Consider the following 19,898-nt stretch of genomic DNA (forward strand, 5'->3'; position numbering starts at 1 on the left):
AAACCTGACAAATCACTGAATTTCAGTCTTAAAACTTGGATTCGGAGTAACTAGATCTGAATCTCAGTTGCTTAGATGATTAGTAGTAGGACTTTGGGTGAGTAACAATGTTACCATATAGTGGAGATTATGTCTAGAGTCGAAAGTCCTAGCTTCAAATCCTGCAGCTAAACTAACGTCGAGTGACTTTCCCAGGATCACACGGGCACTAAGTTGCACAACTGGGATACAAACCAAGTAGCTGTAGCTCCAAACCCAACCCTTGTTGCTATGCAGCTGGGGAGTAGCATAGACTGGGTATTGTATCAAGTCAAATACAGAATACTTATTTTTCCAAGTTCCTTTACTAACACATGCATAAAAGCCACTGCTAGCTTAAATTACCCATTTGTTTAGTACTTCTTAATTTTAATAATAGCCTTTCAGAACAACAATCAATTGACTTAAGACACATTGTTTAAGTTGTTTACGTTTGGTGGGGCAATATAAATTCTCCTTAGATAAAATGCTTGCTGCTGAGACGCTGAAGATTTTAATGAAAGTGACATTCAAGGAGAGGGATCCAGTAAGCCTTTGTCATTAAGTAGGACTGGAAAACTGAAAGTCTCGGTTTCCTGGAGGGGAGAGGGCTTACTCCCTAGAGATTTCTCTACCCGTTGTTGATAGCTGGCCTGTAGGAAATTCCTTATTCCCAAGAGGTGCATATTTCACTTTTAAAAGAAAATAATACTTGCTTCATTTCATCATATAGCTAACTTCTGTTTTAGATTTTGGTTGTTTAAAAAAACTATGATTTCAGCAGAACAAATTTATTTGAAAAATATAATGCCTCAAAATGGTACTACAGTTTTGTCAGGTTACTCACATAACAAAAAAAGATTGTTAGCTTAAATGGCCCACTTGAAGTACAATTCCTCTCTACTAACGTACAAATTTCTCTAATTTAAACTAAGATCCCAAACCACTTAAATATGATTCCTTCACTGGTAAAAATCTAACATTGAAATACTTATGAGTAAATTGCTGTCATAAAAAATAGAAAAAAGTAAAAATAGTTTTGTAAAATGTGTAAAAATTGTAAGCCTCTGCAATGAAAACTAAGAAAAGCATTTAAAAACAATTCCTTTGAAAAGTAAGAATGTTAACTTTGAAGTATTATGAGGGAATTGATGTCGTTACAAATGTACATTCTATGAAGGAATTGACTAAAACATAAACTAAAACATAACTTATCAACAAGTTCTTTACCTGGCATTCCATGATTCTATGTCACTAGGGCTGGGGCACCATGGTAACAAATACACAAGGCTCCATCTCTCTTCTTGCCTCACCCCACAAAGCCTGTGCCAGAGATGCTAACTAAGCTAAAATTCCCTACTCTGATTTGCATCCCCTATAACAAGGAACACTGGTAGGAAGTACCCTCTGAAAACCTACAGTGTACCTACAGCGCAAGTCAATCTAATCAAATGAAATAATAACTGTAAAATGCTTAGCACAGTGCTGGCACATAATAAGCATTTTATATAAATGTTTGTTCATCAGTTATTGTTATTATTATTAATATTAATATTATTATTATATTATTATTAATTATAATTATCAGTTATTATTATTGAACTATTATTGTTCATCAGTTTTGTGTGTGTGTGTATAAGCAAATACAGGTATGTCTTTTGATCTCAGAACATTAGTGAGAATTGTTCAATACTGACAGTTATCACTTTGCATTAATAATTGCTTTTCTAGGATAGGCCATTTTAGTAGTAAAAGAAAATGGAGACAATATAATTTCTTGTAAATTCGCTCAGCAAAACACTTGATATGATCAAGGAAGATTCATGGATTTATCATCAGATGAAATTTCCTTCAGGAGTTGTTTCCTTGCTTTGTAAAAGGGTTTCTTTATGTCATGGAACCTGCCCCGTTAGTCTGGTAAAGCCTATGCACCCCTTCTCAGAATAATATTTTTAAATGCACAAATTAAAATATATAGGATCCATAATAGTAATAATAATAGCTCACATTTATATAACACCTACTATGTAACAGGTACTGTACTAAAAACTTTAATAAATATTATCTCCTTTGATTCTTACCACAATCTTAGGAACTAAGTGCTATTATTTTCCCCAATTTTACGAAGGATATCAACTATACTGAAATAAAGTTATAAAAATATTCTTAATTACAAATTCATGGACCCCAGGTTAAGATCCCTTGCTTTAATGATTCTAATATCCAAATAAATTTCATTCTGCTGAATGATGAATGCCACAGCTTCATTCCCTCTGATATACCTATCAGTAAAGAAAGTTATTCCTAACTCTAACCAGCCAAGTCTTTCCACTAAAGGTAAGTATCGTCTTCTTACCCAATATCATAATGAACAACCCTGGGCCAATGCCCAGATGAAAAATGTACATGACTCACCTTGGATGAACAATCTCATTTTTTTCTTTCCTCAGGTAAGAGAAAGGTTCCAGTAACTAAAAAAGATCTTTGACTAAACAATGGCATTCTCATCTTAACTCCTGAGAAGAACAGCTGTGCTGATACCAGGCACGTAAAGGAAGGGCCCACTGAAGCATTCCTAATTCTGCGCTCCAACCTTAATGGGTGGGTGAGCTTCTGGAACAGACTGAGTCATAAATGTTGACTATTAGTTCAGACATATTGTCCCTGAAGGTTAAATGGCCTTCCTCACTAGATTAAAAACATATACACAAAACAAGAAAACAATTCAAAAAGCTACTTTAGTAAAAAGCCTACTTAATATTTCCATAATACTCAACTATCCTCTGCCTCTAGAGTAATTCTTAGGAAAACAAAGATAAAAACCAAAAGAGGAAAATTTCATTAAAGCAAGACTAGCCCTTATGTCCAAATCTAATTCTGATGAACATGGAGAAAGCATTCAGTGGGGGTGAAATACACTGCAATTTTCTATGTACCTGTACCCTGAGGCAGGTCTTAGCAAAGTGCAGCCAGCTGCAGAAATCCAAAAAATAAATCAGAGACCAGCAATCTAATACAACCAGATACAAAACTAAGCAGAAGCAGCCCCTTTATCACAAATGGACTTTTCTTTTGGTTTGATGAAGCCAAGGGACATATGCTTAAAACATGTTTTTTTTCTGCCTCTTTTGGGCTCTCTTTTTCTGAGCATGGAATGGAATGACAAAGATTTATTAAGTACTTACTGCATGCCAAGAATTGTGCTAAGTATTAGGAATGCAAACAGAACAGTGAGACATCCCCAGTTTTCAAAGAGCAGTCCAATTGAGGGAGAGAACACATAGGGAAGAGTTCAGCAGCAGGGTAGATGGAAAGGTTCTGACAACTTGGGGTTCATCAGCAGAGCCTGTGGCAAGGCCCAGGGGTCTTTAGGTTGCATTGTTGAGGAAGCCCCCTTCCCCCACTCCATGGGATCCGGTGAACATAGTTCAGGATTGGAGTAGGGGCAGGAACAGTCAAGGATGGAGAGGGTGGTTTCTGAGGCTTCTCATAAGACCAGGATTGATTCAAAGGGATTAAGGATTTCCATACAAGGATGACATGGAAAAACAGTGATGGAATAAATTATGAAGGACTATGCTAATGCTGGTGGAAATAATGTGGATCTACAAAAAGTTTTATACTTAACAAGGCCATTTTTCAACCACAACTGTATTTATGTATTCAGTGTGAGTCATTTAAAACCATCATTTCAAGGATAAAGTTTGGCTTGTGATACTGACAGCATAATAATTTACTAATTAGGTATTTATTTTAGAGGTCGTTTGATATAGTAGTGACTGAGCCAAAACAGGAAGATCTGGATTTGAGTCCTGATTCTGACAAATACTACCCATATGTACAGCAGTTCTTTTTGTGATGGCTAAGAATTGGAAATCGATTGGTCCATTAATTAGGGAATGGCTAAACACTGTTTGTATGTAATTGTAATGGAATATTATTCTGCTATAAGAAAGGACAAGCAGGTTGATTTCAGAAAAACCCTAGAAAGACTCACATGAACTGATGCACAGTGAAGTGAACAGAAGAAGGAAAATGTTGCACACAGTAACAGCAATGTTGTTGAATGAAGAACTGTGAATTGATTTAGCTATGCTTAACACTACAATGATCCAAGAAAATCCTGAAGGACTAATGGTGATACACACTGTCTGCCTCCAAAGAAAGAACTGATAATGATTGAACAACAGACTGAAACAGGCTATTTTTCACTTTCTTTCATTTTTTTATTTTATTCGAGTCTTCTTGTACAAAATGACTAATATGGAAATGTTTTATATAATCGAATATGTATAACCTATGTTTGATTGCTTCCTCTCAGGGAAGGGGGGAGGGGAAGGAGTGATAGAAATTGTAACTCAGAACTTTAAATAAAAATGTTTAAAAATTGGGGAAATGAAGAAAAAAAAGAAAAAACCTTATATTTTGAACGCAACACTATTCTGATTCATACTATTGCTAACTTAACTTTGGAGAAGGTCATGATTATTCGTTACTAAGAAGTGTTTTATCATTGGGAACAGCAATGAATGCAACTGCTTACCTTGGAAGATTCTGTGTAACACTTTTCATTTGCCCCTTTACTTATATAAGCTAATTTTTTGTGTTTCAGTTCATTCCATTTTCACTTAAAAACTCAAAGTTTATTTTAAATTGACCATGTGCCATTTGTAAATTTTCTGGAACTATTGAATTAGTACTATCTGAATCTGGAGGATTTGTTTTTCTTAAAATGAAAAAGGAGAATTTATTCCATTTCTCCTTATCCATTTTCATTTCTCTATTTAGAGGAAAATGCTTCACTAAAGGAAAGATTTCCTGGTAGAATTTATGCTAAGAAAGAAAGAGGAGAACCCAAGCGTTAAATTTACATACCCAGAAGAGAATTACTGAAGTCTATTTACGGCTTCCAAGGGCCTCCTAAGTGCTATGAAAGGGAAATGCAACAAGTCTTCAAGGCTATGTCAGAGCAGGGCAAATGGGAAGCCAGCAAAAATGTTGGCTTGAATGAATGAATGTGTGTGTGTGTCGGGGGAAGCTTTTATAAAGTGCTTAGTATGTGCTGCACACTGTGTTGTGCCCTGGGGCTACCTATAGAAAAAGCAAGGGGGCAGCTAGGTGATGCATACTGAAAGTCTCAGCCAAAAAAAAGATCATTCCAGTTAAATAGGCAGGTCTAGGAAACTAGTCATATTCATGTTCTTGGTTGTAGTCAAGTTGGTTCAAATTGGTTGGTTCAAGGTGATTTCAAATCCAGCCTCAGACACTTGATACTAGCTGTGTAACCCTGGGCAAGTCACTTAACCCCAATTGCCTTGCCTTCCCCCCTCCAAAAAAAATAGCTAGACTGCTTTCCTGCTGAAAAGGAGTTATGTAAAGGATGCTCCCTTAGTTTTCCAGTTCCCTGGGATACAAGGGCAGCCTTGCTGAGGTGTTATCTCTTACTGAGCCTCCCATATATATATTTTGACATCTCTGAACACTGTTGCTTAAAAGGGATGAGGGGTATAGGGTTGGAGTGCTCATTTCCCTTACTGGTTATTCAAAGTTCACTAACAAAGGCACATGGAAGTCTTTTATCTGTATTCTCAGGTAGGTACATTTGAACCAAGATGGACCCTTTCCTATAAAGGGTAATTGTGGAGGTGGAGGGACCTCAGGAATGTATGGTGTAGAAAGTGAGTTTTCCTGGTGATATTAGGTATCAGGGTGGGGGACTTGCTAGGGTTAGGAATGTGAAGAGGAGCCCAAATGTTGCTGTTTGCATAAACTCTCCCAGCTGTGGGGGCAACTGATAAGGGGAGCATTTAACTACAAGGACATTTCCACAGGGAGTATCAAAAAATGGGGAGGTAGTGAACTGGTATTTTGGCAGAGATACCAGACTTGGTGATGGAGGATTGGTGAGAGTCACTAATGAGGGCCAGAGGACTCTTGTGATGTAACAAGACAATTCAATTAAACAAGCATTTATTATGCATCCACTCTGTGCCAGGCATGGTGCCAGGCGCTGGGGATACAAAACAGAAAATGAAAAAAGTTCTGGGCCTTCAAAGAGTTCACATTCTACTAAGAATAAAAATGATATACCCAGAAAAATCAACATTAAAAAATTGGAAAATAAATAATGTAGCTCCAGATCCTCAATTTGTCATTCAATTATTTTTTCAGTCATGTCTGACCCTTCATGACCCCATTTGGGGTTTTCTTGCTGAAAGTGGTTGCCATTTCCTTCTCTAGCTCATTTTACAGATGAGGAAACCAAGGCAAATAGGGTGAAGTGACTTTTCTAGGGTCACACAGTTAGTAAGTGTCTGAGGCTGGATTTTTAAAAAAAAATTAACATAAAAATTAATTTTTATTAATTTATTAAATTATTAATTTAATTATTTGTTTTTTATTTAAAATTGATATTTATTAATTTTATTTGTTAAAATTTAATCAATTTTAATTACTTTTTTATTCAATGAAAAATAAACTGTATAGAAAGATTATATAATTTCATAAACAAGTCTTTTTCCTGTTCTTGCAATACAAAAATCTTTGTCTTTGTCAAATTCACAATAACAAAAAGTAATTTAAAGGAATAAAAGGCAATTTTACTTTTCACTGAAAAAACCAATAGTTGTTTAAAGGAATTTTGTTGAATTGAACAGGACTGTACTGGATTGAATGTGGAATTATAGATAACATTCCCTCTACTACCACTGTCTTCTTCCTTCCCACAAAGGCCTGGGCCTCCTCTGGCTTTTTCATCAACGTCCACAGCTAACTCTCCTCCTCCTCTACCCTTCCCAAATAGTTTCCTTCAATAATATGAACCTCAGCTGTGAAATGACAACCTCTCTCCTTGGCATACTGATAAAAGAGAGGTCAACTAAAAAAGAGACCTAACACATAATCCAACAATATTCTTTGGGTTTTCATTAAGTCTATAAGAAACACAGAATTATATTGGTAAATTAGGTTGTTTTAATAAAAAATGAAAATGAGGATTTAAACTCAGGTCCTCTTGATTCCAGGCCCAACACAATGTACTTCACCACTGAGTTGCCCTAATTCCTCAATTTACATGCTTTCAAATACCTGTAAAGACAGCAAACAAAAATATTTCAGGCTTCAGGGAACGCTAACAGCTGAGAGGATCAGGACAGGATTTGTGTAGGAAGGGTCACTTGAGTCAAACCTTGAATGGAGCTGGTGTTCCAACAGGCTGAAGTAAAAAGGGAGAACATTCCAGACATGGGGGATGGCCCATGCAAAGGCAGGAGATGGAATGCATTTGCAGAGAACAGCAAGTTGGTCAGTTTGGTAGAAATAAAAGGTACAGGATGGGAAATAAATCTGGAAAGACTGGCTGGGGCACAGTTGTGAAGGTCTTTAAATGCCAAACAGAGGAGTTTGTATTTCATCCTAGAAGCTTTTTTCATTAAGGGACTGACACAGCCAGACCTATGACTCAGAAATATAATTTGGCAGCTGTGTGGAGGATGGATTGTGGAGAGGAGATATTTGAAGCAGGCAGCCCAATTAGAAGGATGCTTTGGTAGTCTGGCTACTACGTGATGAGGGCCTGAATAGGTCAATGGCTGTATGAGTAAAGAGAAGGTCTGGGATGTTTGTGAAAGATGTTGTGGAGAAAAAATCAATAAGAATTAGCAACTGTCTATAGAGTGCATCCCAAAAGTCTCAGGGCAGTTTTGTTTAAACAAAAGCAAGGCTATTGAAGCTTCTATACTAATGCTTATATTCAAAGCTTTACATTAAACTTTAAAACTATACTAAGACTTTTGGGACAACTTATTGTTGGGGGGGAGATTGAGTGAGAGTTAAGAAGAAAGGGTGACACTGAGACTGTGAATCTGGGTTACTGGAAGGCTCATAGGACCTCTGACAGAAATAGAGATGGTAGGAAGCATATGGCTTATTTTGTGGGGAGGGAGTTGGGGGAGATGATTAATCCTGTTTTAGACAGGTTGAATTTGAGATGACTATGGAATATGAGGGAAGGGATATAACTCTGGATTAGAGCTCAGGAGAGAGGCAAGGGCTGATATGTAGATTAGGAAGCCATCTACATGGAGATATCAAAATGGATTCAAGTCTCTTCACACATCATGAGCTATTGCTCAGTTTCCCTGATTCCTCCAACAAGCGCATTTTAAATTGTCCTTGCACTATATATTTGAGTTACTGTTCAGTCATTTCAGTCATGTCTCACTCCCTGTGATACCATTTGGGGCTTTCTTGGCAAAGATACTGGAGTGGTTTTCCATTTCCTTCTTCTGATCATTATACAGATGAGGAAACTGAGGCACATAGAGTTAATTGACTTGCCCAGAGTCATATAGCTAGTGTTGAGGGCCAGACTTAAACTCAGGCAGATGAGTCTTCCTAACTCCAGGCCCAATATTCTAACCACTGTACCACCTAGCTGTCCCAACATACTTAAGACCTGGCCTCTTCTCACATGTCACCTCAAACATCAATTGCTTGGCTTAATCTTTTCTCAAGCAGATGCTAGTAAGGATTTCCAGTAAATACTTCTTTTAATGCACCAGTTAGTTAAGGAAGCATGTTAAAAGGAGGATTATGCCTCAAAACAAAATGCAAGGGGGGGGGTTCCTCTCAGAATCTTATTTCCTCCCACTCAAGTTACATAGCTGCATCTGTAGGACAGTGGTTCTAGAATCACATTTCTTAGGACCTCAAACTGCCCCCAACCCATCCACACATCCAACTGTGATTAAATTCCATCACTGCCACAGAGCGAAAGGTCTATGATCCTGTTATTAAACACAAGAATAAATGACTATCATTACCCAAACAGGACTATGTCTTCACTGGACTATCTGACCAAAAATCCCCCCCAAAGTTCTAGAGGTCGTTAGAACAATGATTTTCCATAAAAAAGAAAGAAAGAAATCTATAATCCACAAGGAAAGGGAAGAGAACATGAAGAGTTTGCTTTCTGAAGCTATTTTCTCATTCAGAAAACACCAGCGGCATCTGGAGCTGTCTACACTTGAGCTCATTTAGGAAGCCTCAGCCAGATCACCTAGACCTGGGGGTCTTCATTTAGGGTCCACAGACCCAAGACTGTGGGAGATCTCAGGGGGGTTGATGAACTGAGATGGGAAAAATGTGACATCTGTATTTCAATATAATTGGTTTGCAATCCTATGTGTTTTATTTTATGCTTTAAAAATGTTACTCTGAGAAGGGAATAAATATTTATTTTACGTAGCACCTGCTTTACTGACAGGAACTGTGCTCAGCACTTAGCAAATGTCATTTCACTTGATTCTCACAACAACCCTACGAGGTAGCTGATACGATTATCTCCATATTACAGTTGAGGAAACCGAAGACTTGCCCAGGTCCCATGCCTAGTAAAAGGTTTGAGGCTGGATTTGACTCTGGTCTTCCTGACTCCTGATCCAGCCCTCTCTACATGGCTCCATCTAACTGCCCCTAAGGGTCCATTGGCTTCTTCAGACTGCCAGAAGTCCATACTGAAAGTCCCTGATTCAGTCCAAAGGTTTCATTTTTACAGATGAAGAAAGCAAAGGCAAAGAAGCTTAAGTGGCTTACTTAAGACCATTTTCTTGCTCACCCCCAGTCTCTCCCTGTCTATTGGCTGCTTCCCTATTGCCTAAAAACATGTCTTCCCCATCAAATCTCCTCTCATCAAATTCCCCACCTTCTCATGTCACAAGAACCTCACTTAATTCATCCATTCTCACTATGATTTTATATCTCTCCCTCTTTTGTGGCACTTCCTTTCCTCTCACTCTCTTCTTAACTCTATGGTCATCTGAACTCATCAGTCAACTGAAAACACTCTTTCCAAAGCAATCTGTTAATTGTCAAGTCTAATGACCTTTTCTCAATTCTCATCTTTTTTGACCTCTCTGTTGCCTTCGACACTGACTACATGTGCTGCCCCATTGTTTCTAGAATTGCAGATGGTACTCAGTGAGTGCCCTTACTATTTTGCTTTACCAACTCAAGGGAAAAGTGTGAAATCTTGGGGAGGGGGACAACATTCAGGCAAGAACAGAAACTCAGCAAAAGGTAGAAGTAAGAATCCTACAGATATAAATTGGCCAGATGGCTGATGGCCTTGGTCTTGGGGAAGAAGTTGGAGGTAGAGCTCATGGCACCAAAGGCAGGAGGCTGATGGTAATGTAGGCAGCTGGTCCTAGGGGAAAAAGGGGAAAGGGAGCTTGGGTTGCTGGTTCCAAGTATGAGGTACCAGGCTGCAGAAAAGTGAGGGTCAGGAATCAGGCGGATGGGGTTCCCCTGATGGGTAATGTGGTCTCATTTTATTCAGATTTTCTACTGCCTTATCTAAACTACTGATTCTTCTATTTAACATCTTAAATTCTTTCAATGATCTATTTAAATGCTTACAGGTATCAGATTTTTCTTTGTATTTCTTTGTTGTTCAGTCATGTCTGACTCTTCATGATCATATTTGGGGTTTTCTTGACAAAGATACTGGCGTGGTTTGCCATTTTCTTTTTCGGCTAATTTTATAGAAGAGGGAACTGAGGCATACAGGGTTAAATGACTTGCCCAAGGTCACACAGCTAGTAAGTGCTGGAGGTTGGATTTGAACTCAGGTCTTCCTCACTCCAGGTCCACTGTGCCACCTAGCTGTCCCTTTGAATTTCTTATTGAGTTTCTAAGTCACTTTGGAGGCTCATGCAGTAGGTCCATTCTCTCTTCTAGGCAGTTAGTTGTACTTATAGTCTCATTCTTTGCTTTTTATGGATTTCTTCCATGATACATCTTCAGGAAAATAGACTGGACAACCACTTGCCAGGAATATTGTAGAAGTCAGGTACGGATTAGGCTAGAAAACCTTTGGGGTCCCTTCCAGCTCTAGGATTTTATAATTCTTCACATTACAAGCTGTTTTTTTTAAAATTGTTTTTCCATTGTAAATGTACAAATGGTTTTCTTTGGCATGGTCGCAATTTTCACTGAGGACTTTCTAGTGTTCTTGGCCTGGATACAATTAGCATGATGTCTGTTGCATTTGGAGAACACAATCCTGCTTGTGGTTGGATCTTGCCCAGGACATCTTTGGTTAATAATTGGTTAATAGACATCTCCTGGTTTAACACCTTGCTTGATGCCAATAATCAGTGAATCACTAAGCAAAAACAATTTTTGTAATCGCATCTGTCATTGAGTCTTGTACAATATTTATGAGAGATGCCTAGTTTGAGGAGATATTTTAAGGCTGAATTTTGCTCTATAGTCAGAAATATCAACACTTTAAGAATCTGAGATTTTGTTAGTGTGGGCTTTACCACTCACATAAATCTCAATCACTTTATCATCTAGCAGATGGTTCGTGAGGGTTCTTGTAATTGTAAAATTTGTCACCTTGTGGCCAACTTGGTGTGAGCCTCTCTCTACATTTAGCAAGGCTTATCCTTGGACAGTGGACATGCAACAGAACAAAGGAGGGGATGATATGGTACAGCAGGGATTCTTTTGTGGGTATGGGTTGGACTGGGTGGACACTGAGATTCTTTGCCTCATTCAGGCAGCTAGGTGGCACAATGGATAGAGTGCTAGCCCTGGAGTCAAGAACAGTTCAAATTTTGCCCTATATACTTAATAACTATCATTTAAGCTATCTTTGCCTCAGTTTTCTCAACTGAAAAACAGGGATCGAAATAGTACCTGCCTCATAGGGTAACGGGCAGCTAGATGGCAAAGTGGATAGAGCACTGGGCCTAGAGTCAGGAAGACTCCTCTTCATGAGTTCAAATCTGGCCTCAGACACTTATTCGCTGTGTGACCTGGGCAAGTCATTTAACCATTTGCCTCAGTTTCCTCATTTATAAAATGAACTGGAGAAGGCAATGGTAAAATACTCCCATATCTTTGCCAAGAAAACTCCAAAATGAGGTCATAAAGTGTCAAACATGATTAAAATGACTGAACAACAACAACGTAGCGTTGCTGTGAAGGTCAAGTAAAATATAGGAAGCTATTTTGCTTTACAGGAAAATAGTGGGGAAGGGGGATGGAAGAAGGGTGGGTTAATAGAAGGGAGGACTGACTGGAGGAAAGGGTGGAATGGGGTGCATGCTATCCTGGGGTGGGCATGGGAAGAGGGGGAGAAAATTTTGAATTCAAATTCTTGTGGAAGTGAAAGAACTGAAAAATTAATAAATTACATATTAAACTTTCAAAAAAAAAATTTGTGAAGTATTTGGCCCAGTGCCTGCATAGCTCATAGTAAGTGCTTCATAAATGCATATTCCTTTCTCTTCCAACTCTGAAATTCTGTGATCCTGTGACTACCATGGTGATATTCTCTCACTTTCTTTTTTTTGTAGTTGTTTTTTGGGTTTTTTAAAATAAATTTATTTGTTTTCAGTTTTCTACAATCATTTCTATAAGTCTTAGATTTTCTCCTCCTCCCTCTCCTTTCCCCAAGATGGCAAGAAGTCTTATATGGGTTCTACATATACATTACTATTAACCATATTTTCACCTTAGTCATGTTGCACAGAAGATTCAAAACAAATGGGAGGAACCATGAGAAAAACCAAACCAAAACAAGACACAAGAGAAAACATTCTGCTTCATTCTGCATTCAATCCCATAGTTCTTTCTCTGGATGTGGATGGTATTTTGCCTCAAGCATCCTTTGGTAATGTTTTTAGTTCTTGCACTGCTGTGAAGAGCTAAGTCTATCAGAAACAGTCCTCACACACTGTGGCTGTTACTGTGTACAAAGTTCTCCTGGTTCTGCTCCTTTCACTCAACATCAGTTCATGTAAGTCCTTCCAGGCCTCTCTGAAGTCTTCCTGTTCATTGTTTTTTATAGCACAATAGTATTCCATTACACTCATGTACCATAACTGTTTCAGCCATTCCCCAATTGATGGATATCTCCTCAATTTCCAGTTTTTGGCCACCACAAAGAGAGCTGCTATAAATATTTTGGTATACATGGGGCCCTTTCCCATTTTTATGATCTCTTGGGGATACAGTCCTAGAAGCAATATTGCTGGGTCAAAGGGTATGCACATTTTTATAGCCCTTTGGGCATAGTTCCAAATTGCTCTCCAGAATGGTTGGATCAGCTCACAGCTCCACCAACAATGAATTAGTGTTCCAACTCTCCCACATCTTCTCCAGCATGTATCATTTTCCTGTTTTGTCATGTTAGCCAATCTGATACGTGTGATGTGGTACCTCAGAGTTGTTTTGATTTGCCTCCCTATAGACAGCTTTAATTTCTTCCTCTGAAAACTGCCTGTTCATATCCTTTGACTATTTATCAATTGGGGAATGGCTTGTATTCTTGTACGTTTGACTCAGTTCTCTATTTATTTTAGAAATGAGGTCTTTCAAACACTTTCTTAAAGTTAATAAGCAACACTGGGAAATTTATTCCTTCTCCACTTCTCAATGAGCTGTATACCTGTAAAGATGTCTCCTATTGGATTACTGACTGCAAAAAACCTGCTTGCTTCCTCATCATGTTTCCATCAAAGATGCTTGTGATGAGTAAGTCACTATTATCTCCAGCATTCATATACACACTGTGCTTCAGGGACTACAAAAATGTTTTTCCTCCAGTGAGATAGTTAATAAAGATATGGTATTGTGGATAGGGCATTAAGAATGGAGTCTGAATGATCTGGGTGCAAATTCTGTTTCAGACATTTAATAGATGTGTGGGCAAAGAAATAAATGAGGGAGTCAGACTTGACAGCTGCTAGGGTCCCTTTCAGTTCTAATTCTATGAGCCTAATTAGTAGTACAGTATCAGTGGATAGAATGCAGGCCCTGGAGTCAGGAACACCTAAGTTCAAATCTAGACTCATACATTTACTAGTTGTGTGATCCCGAGTAAGTCACTTAATCCTGTATAATGACCTGGAGAAGGAAATGGCAAATCATTCCAGTGTCTTTACCAAGAAGAAGAAAACTTCAAATGGGATCACAAAGAGTCAAACACAACTGAACAACTACTGCTTGCATAAAGGAATGGCTCTAATGGGCAGTCAGGTTGTAGAGCAAATAGAGTTAAGAAGACTCCTCTTCTTGAGTTCAAATCCAGCTTCAGACATTTACAAGCTGTGTGATTCTGGGCAAGTCACTTAACTCTGTTTGCCTCAGTTTCCTCATCTGTGAAATGAGTTGGAGAAGGTAATGACAAACCACTGCAGTCTCTTTGCCAAGAAAACCCCAAATGGCGTCACAAAGAGTTGGACATGACTGAAACAACTGAACAACAACAGTACAAGGAACATTTTTAAAAAGATTTTAAACAGATAAGAAAGGAAGGATATGGGTCATTAATTGCTAAAATCTCACTGACAATTTTTTTTGTATTGGTAACATCATTTGTGACCTTTTCCCATTATTGAACCAGTCCAGAAAGTCTAGTTGGGAATTTTCCAGTAATGGAGAGCAGTGAGCTAGACGTTGCCACTTTTTACCCTCTAAGATGTTGATGGTTGCAGCATCTTTCACCAGTTCACAGAATTATAGCATCTCCGAATGGAATGGGACCTGCAGATTGAAATGCATATTTTTTTGACCAACACAGGAATTTTTTTGCTTGACTATACATGTTCATAATAGGGATTTTGTTTTTATTTCTTTCTCAATTTTTCTTTCTATCTCCCCACTCAGTGGGGAGTGGGAGGCACTGGGAGGGAAAGAAGGTGCATTTTCATTGATTGAAAAAAACACTTAAGTTTTTAAAACAAACAAATGGGACCTTATCCAATTTTCTTCCTTTTCAGAAATTTGAGTCCCAGAGAGGTAAATCTAGTTTAGTGACACATTCTGACTAAAACTCAAGTTTCTGACTCCCGTTCTAGTAGACTTTTCATCATGACATCTATTGGTAATTTCTTAGCTCTTCATCGATTTAGTGATTATGTCACTTGATCATTTACCTAGTCATAAAGCCATAAAACAACCCAGATTTAGTAGACCTTAAGAAAAGGTCACATTAAGATGATTTCAACATGCTGCACTAATGATATTTTAAGCAATTCTCTCTCTCTCTCGTTCCCAATTTCAAAGTCTAATTAAAGAAGAGAATGCTTTAGAAGACACCTTTGTAATTTGGCATTGAGGTGTTAGAATGATCTATTCCCTTTAATCCTTTTCTGCATCTATAGGAGAGATGTTTTTTGTTTATATCACGAACATAATTTTCCTTTGATGTAAATGAACCCATCTCATTATGAAGCTCCTTTTCTTAAATCTTCAGCTGCTACACCAAACCTTCCCTTCTCTCCTTAAGCCCTTAATTCTATCTCTGCTTTCCATCTATTCTCTCTCAACAGAAACTCTCCTCTCCTTTCCTGAGAAGACTGAGGCCATCAGACACATGTTCTTTCATGCTCCCTGAGTCACAGTCAAAACCTCTCTGCTTTCCTTTTTTTCCTCTCTGAGGGTGAAGTGGTCCCTTTACCTGTGCCTTTGGCCCCTTTCCTTCCTATCTTCCATGGGACCTTATTTCATCACTAATTCTACCTTTGGCCACATTTCTTCATATCTCCCATGGGACTTTGCTTCATTACTAATTTTATCTTCACCTCTGCCTTCATCTTCATTCTCTTCTTTTCTATTTCTCCTTCCTCTCTGCCTACAAATACACTCAGATCTCCCTGTCCTAAAAATACAACAAAACCCAAACACCTTAGCTTAGCTAAGTTTCTAAACATGAGCTAATTTCTACCCTTTATTGCCACACTTGTAGAAAGAGCAGTCTACATTCCTGGCCTCTACTTCTTTACCCTTCATTCACTCTTCAGCCTCCTACAATCTCATTTCCATCCCCAACAATCTACTACTTTTATTTTCTCCAAAGTTACCAATAGCCTCCTAATTGACCAATCCAGGGGCCTCTTCATTCTTTCCTTCTCAGCAATATCACCAACCATCAAGCAGTCCAGATCACAAACTAAGCCCTGGAGAGTGTTTGATGATCGATAGCTGTTCAGTTGCCTACTACATCTAGGCTCATAGCCAGCCAGGCTTGAATTCACTCCTCAGCTATCTCAGCTGCTGCCATGTTACTCTCTCCTGTCTGCCACTTGGACTTTTCCAGTTCTGGAGCCATCATGAAATAAATGCTGTCCTTGCTACTGGAAAGGGAGTGCCAATCTACTCCATTTACCAGCCTAGGAATTTTCTAAAACAAAATATTCTTCACTGGTTACCACCACTCCTCTGTCTGTATCTACAGGTGGGCAATCAGTGGCCTTGAGGCCACGTGTAGCCTTCAATATCCTTGGGTGTGGCCTTTTAACTGAGTCCAAGTTTTACAGAACAAATCTTTTTACTAAGGAGATTTGTTTGTGAAATTTGGATTCCATCAAAGGACTGCACTTGTGGACCTAGAGGACCACATGTGGCCTTGAGGCTGGAAATTCCCTACTCTTGGCTATCTTTCACCACCCCCCTCCCCCCCCCCCCACTGGAGTATACTCTTAGAAGATACAGACTATCTTAATTTCTGTTTTGATATCTCTAGAGCTTAGCACAGAATAAATCCTCTTTCATCCATCCATCCATCCATCCATTCATGTACTTATTCTTATCCTCTATTATCTTTCTGCAGAATAGCTGCCCTTACTTCCTTTTTGACTCCCAGTCTTTCTACCAAAATTCAGGAACTTATAACCTCAGCCCCCAGTTATCATGATAGCTTAATTGGCATCCTTGCTTCCAGTCTCTCTCCTTTTTAATTTTTCCTTCATTCAGTTGCAACCTTCTCCATGCAAAGGTCTGATCAAGTCACTTTTGTTCTTGAAAGTCATCATTGCTTATCAAATAATGTAGAAATTTCTTAATTCCTTAATCTAGCTTTCTAGGCACCCCATAGTCTGATTTCTAACCATCCTTCCAGTATTATTTCCAGCTCTTCTCCTTCATGCTCTCTATGCCAGACTGGACTAGTCACTGTTTCTAAGTCCTATGTTGACCTCTCCCACCTCTGTGTATTCATTCAGGCCACTTTCTATGCTTGTAGCAGACTCCTCAGATAAAGAAGCACCAGTTATAATACTCCTTTCCCTTCAAGGCTTAGCTTAGGTGATAGATACCTTTTCCCTTCTCCCTTCTTCCTAAGTAGCAGTGATTCCCACCTTCTTTAAATTTCTCATGTGACTATCTTAACTCTTTTGCACTTAAGCATATTTTGACATGTATTAAACCTTTGTGTATCATACTTCCTCTTATCTAAGATGAAGAACATGACAATGATAAGCTCCTCTCCTCAGAGACTATAACATTTTTCCACCTTATATCCTCAGGGCCTAACACAGTACCTTGAACACCACAGACATTGAAATTCTTTTAAAATGAAATGGAATCAAGTTATATGTGATGCCATAGAATTATATAATTTTAGAGGTAGAAAGGGCCTTAGAGATCCCCTAATCCAAACCTCTCATTTTATAGAAGAGGAAAGCAAACTGAAGGGCAGTCTACAACTGGGAAATAAATTGAATTGAATGAGATCCAAGTTATTTGGTAGCAAGATTAGGATTAGGTCTCCTTATTTCCAGTCTAGTACTTGTTCTGATATATCAAATTGGGTAAAATTGGGAAGGGGAGGATTGGGGTTGGATTAGATGACAAAGTGTTAAATCTATTACAGCAAATTCCCTTTGTGCCTCCAAAACCCACTGCATCTACTACCCATGTCCTGGAATTCTTATCAACAAACCAAGTAATCAACAAGTATTTAGTAAATATCTACATTGCTGACTTTTAAAGATCCATAAAATATTTCCCCAGAAAAATCCTGGAATAGTGGGATCAGCTGAAGGGGCAAACAATCTCTTAGCATCTGAGGCTAGGAAAATAGCTAAGGAGGGTCCCTCTTTGCTATGGCGGATGGGGAGGGACAAGTGCAAGACTGGAGCTGTCCCAGACAGACCCATCTCAGCAAACTGGGAGGAGATCTGGAGTCCCAGGGAAGTAGAGCCCTGCAACCACCAACACCAGGACCCCAGGTGTGCCTCAGCACTGCAAAGGAATTGGGAAGACACTAGGGCAGCCTGGATCACCAATCATTGAGCTTGCCTATGCTCAGCAGAGGAGACTTCCTGTTGCCAGACCACCCCTCCCCCACACTTAACAAGCTAGCTCCAGGGTAGATCCAGGGAAACACAAAAAGACTTCACCTGGTCTCTGCTTTCTCACACCAGCCACCTCAGGACCAGGTAAACTGCAGCATTTTAGCATCTAGCTGAAAGAACCAGAGGCCACAACACACAAAGCTTCAAGTTCAAGGTACAAGAACTGTGGGACAGAGCCCCTTGTGCCTTAGAAGCAGAGATCTAGGGTGGAGCCAAAATGACGGAGTAGAAAGACACACATACTGCTAGCTCTGAACCCACAGCCCATAAAATATCTGTTAAAAAGAACTCCCAACAAATTCTGGAGCAGCAGAAGCCACAGAACAACGGAGCAGAGGAGATTTCTGTTCCAGAGAAACCTGAAAACCTGACGCGAAAAGTCCATCACGCCCCGGACCCAGAGCCGAGTCCAGCCCTGCCTTGGCTGAGTGGCACGGAGAAGAGCAGGCACCAAGAGGAGCGGATCCTAGCAGGCTTCAGGGATGGACTCTCCAGTGGCCACATGGGTCCCTCCACCCATGGGCCCCAAAGGTTGGTGAGAGGGTCTTCTCAGCTTGCCGAGAGGGGAGTGGGGTGCCCCCATAACTCAGGTCTCCTCAGGAGGCAGCAGCAGAGGCGGGAGCAGACCAGGGCTCCCCAAGCAGGCAGGAGCTCGGATCCATTGTTGAAGGTCTCTGCATAAACCCCCTGAGGGAACTGAGCCCATGAGGTGGCCCTGCCCTACCTGAGCACCTGAATTTAATCTCACACTGAATAGCAGCCCCGCCCCTGCCCAAAGCCCTGAGGCTGGGAAGCAGCATTTGAATCTCAGACCCCAAGTGCTGGCTGTGCAGATCTGGAGGCCAAGTGGGTGTGAAGAGGATGCTCAGAAGGCAAGTCACTGGCTGGGAAAATGTCCAGAAAAAGGAAAAGAAATAAGACTATAGAAGGTTACTTTCTTGGTGAACAGGTATTTCCTCCCTTCCTTTCAGATGAGGAAGAACAATGCTTACCATCAGGGAAAGACACAGAAGTCAAGGCTTCTGTATCCCAGCCCACCCAATGGGCTCAGGCCATGGAAGAGCTCAAAAAGGATTTTGAAAATCAAGTTAGAGAGGTGGAGGAAAAATTGGGAAGACAAATGAGAGAGATGCAAGAAAAGCATGAACAGCAGATCAACACCTTGCTAAAGGAGACCCAAAAAAATGCTGAAGAAGATAACACCTTGAAAAATAGGCTAACTCAATTGGCAAAAGAGGTTCAAAAAGCCAATGAGGACAAGAATGCTTCCAAAAGCAGAATTAGCCAAATGGAAAAGGAGGTTCAAAAGCTCACTGAAGAAAATAGTTCTTTCAAAATTAGAATGGAACAGATGGAGGCCAATGACTTTATGAGAAACCAAGAAATCACAAAACAAAACCAAAAGAATGAAAAAATGGAAGATAATGTGAAATATCTCATTGGAAAAACAACTGACCTGGAAAATAGATCCAGGAGAGATAATTTAAAAATTATGGGCCTACCTGAAAGCCAGGATCAAAAAAAGAGCCTAGACATCATCTTTCATGAAATTATCAAGGAAAACTGCCCTGAGATTCTAGAACAAGAGGGCAAAATAAGCATTCAAAAAATCCACAGATCACTGCCTGAAGGAGATCCAAAAAGAGAAACTCCTAGAAACATTGTGGCCAAATTCCAGAGTTCCCAGGTCAAGGAGAAAATATTGCAAGCAGCTAGAAAGAAACAATTCAA

General features: G+C 39.4%; 1 protein-coding gene across 10 annotated transcripts in view; it reads right to left on the reverse strand.

The window, feature by feature from the left end:
• Positions 1–19,898, reverse strand: part of APBA1 (amyloid beta precursor protein binding family A member 1) — a 278,713-nt gene that overhangs the window by 83,357 nt on the left and 175,458 nt on the right. The window contains exon 4 of one of the 10 annotated variants that reach the window (XM_072611193.1): positions 14,502–14,574. The exons of the other annotated variants lie outside the window; for them this stretch is intronic. The gene's annotated coding sequence lies outside the window, so the exon portion shown is untranslated. The remainder of the gene's footprint in view (positions 1–14,501; positions 14,575–19,898) is intronic. 10 annotated transcript variants of the gene reach the window in all.

Source organism: Notamacropus eugenii, chromosome 1 (genome assembly GCF_028372415.1).
Source record: "Notamacropus eugenii isolate mMacEug1 chromosome 1, mMacEug1.pri_v2, whole genome shotgun sequence".
In the NCBI taxonomy this organism is placed as follows: Eukaryota; Metazoa; Chordata; class Mammalia; order Diprotodontia; family Macropodidae; genus Notamacropus; species Notamacropus eugenii.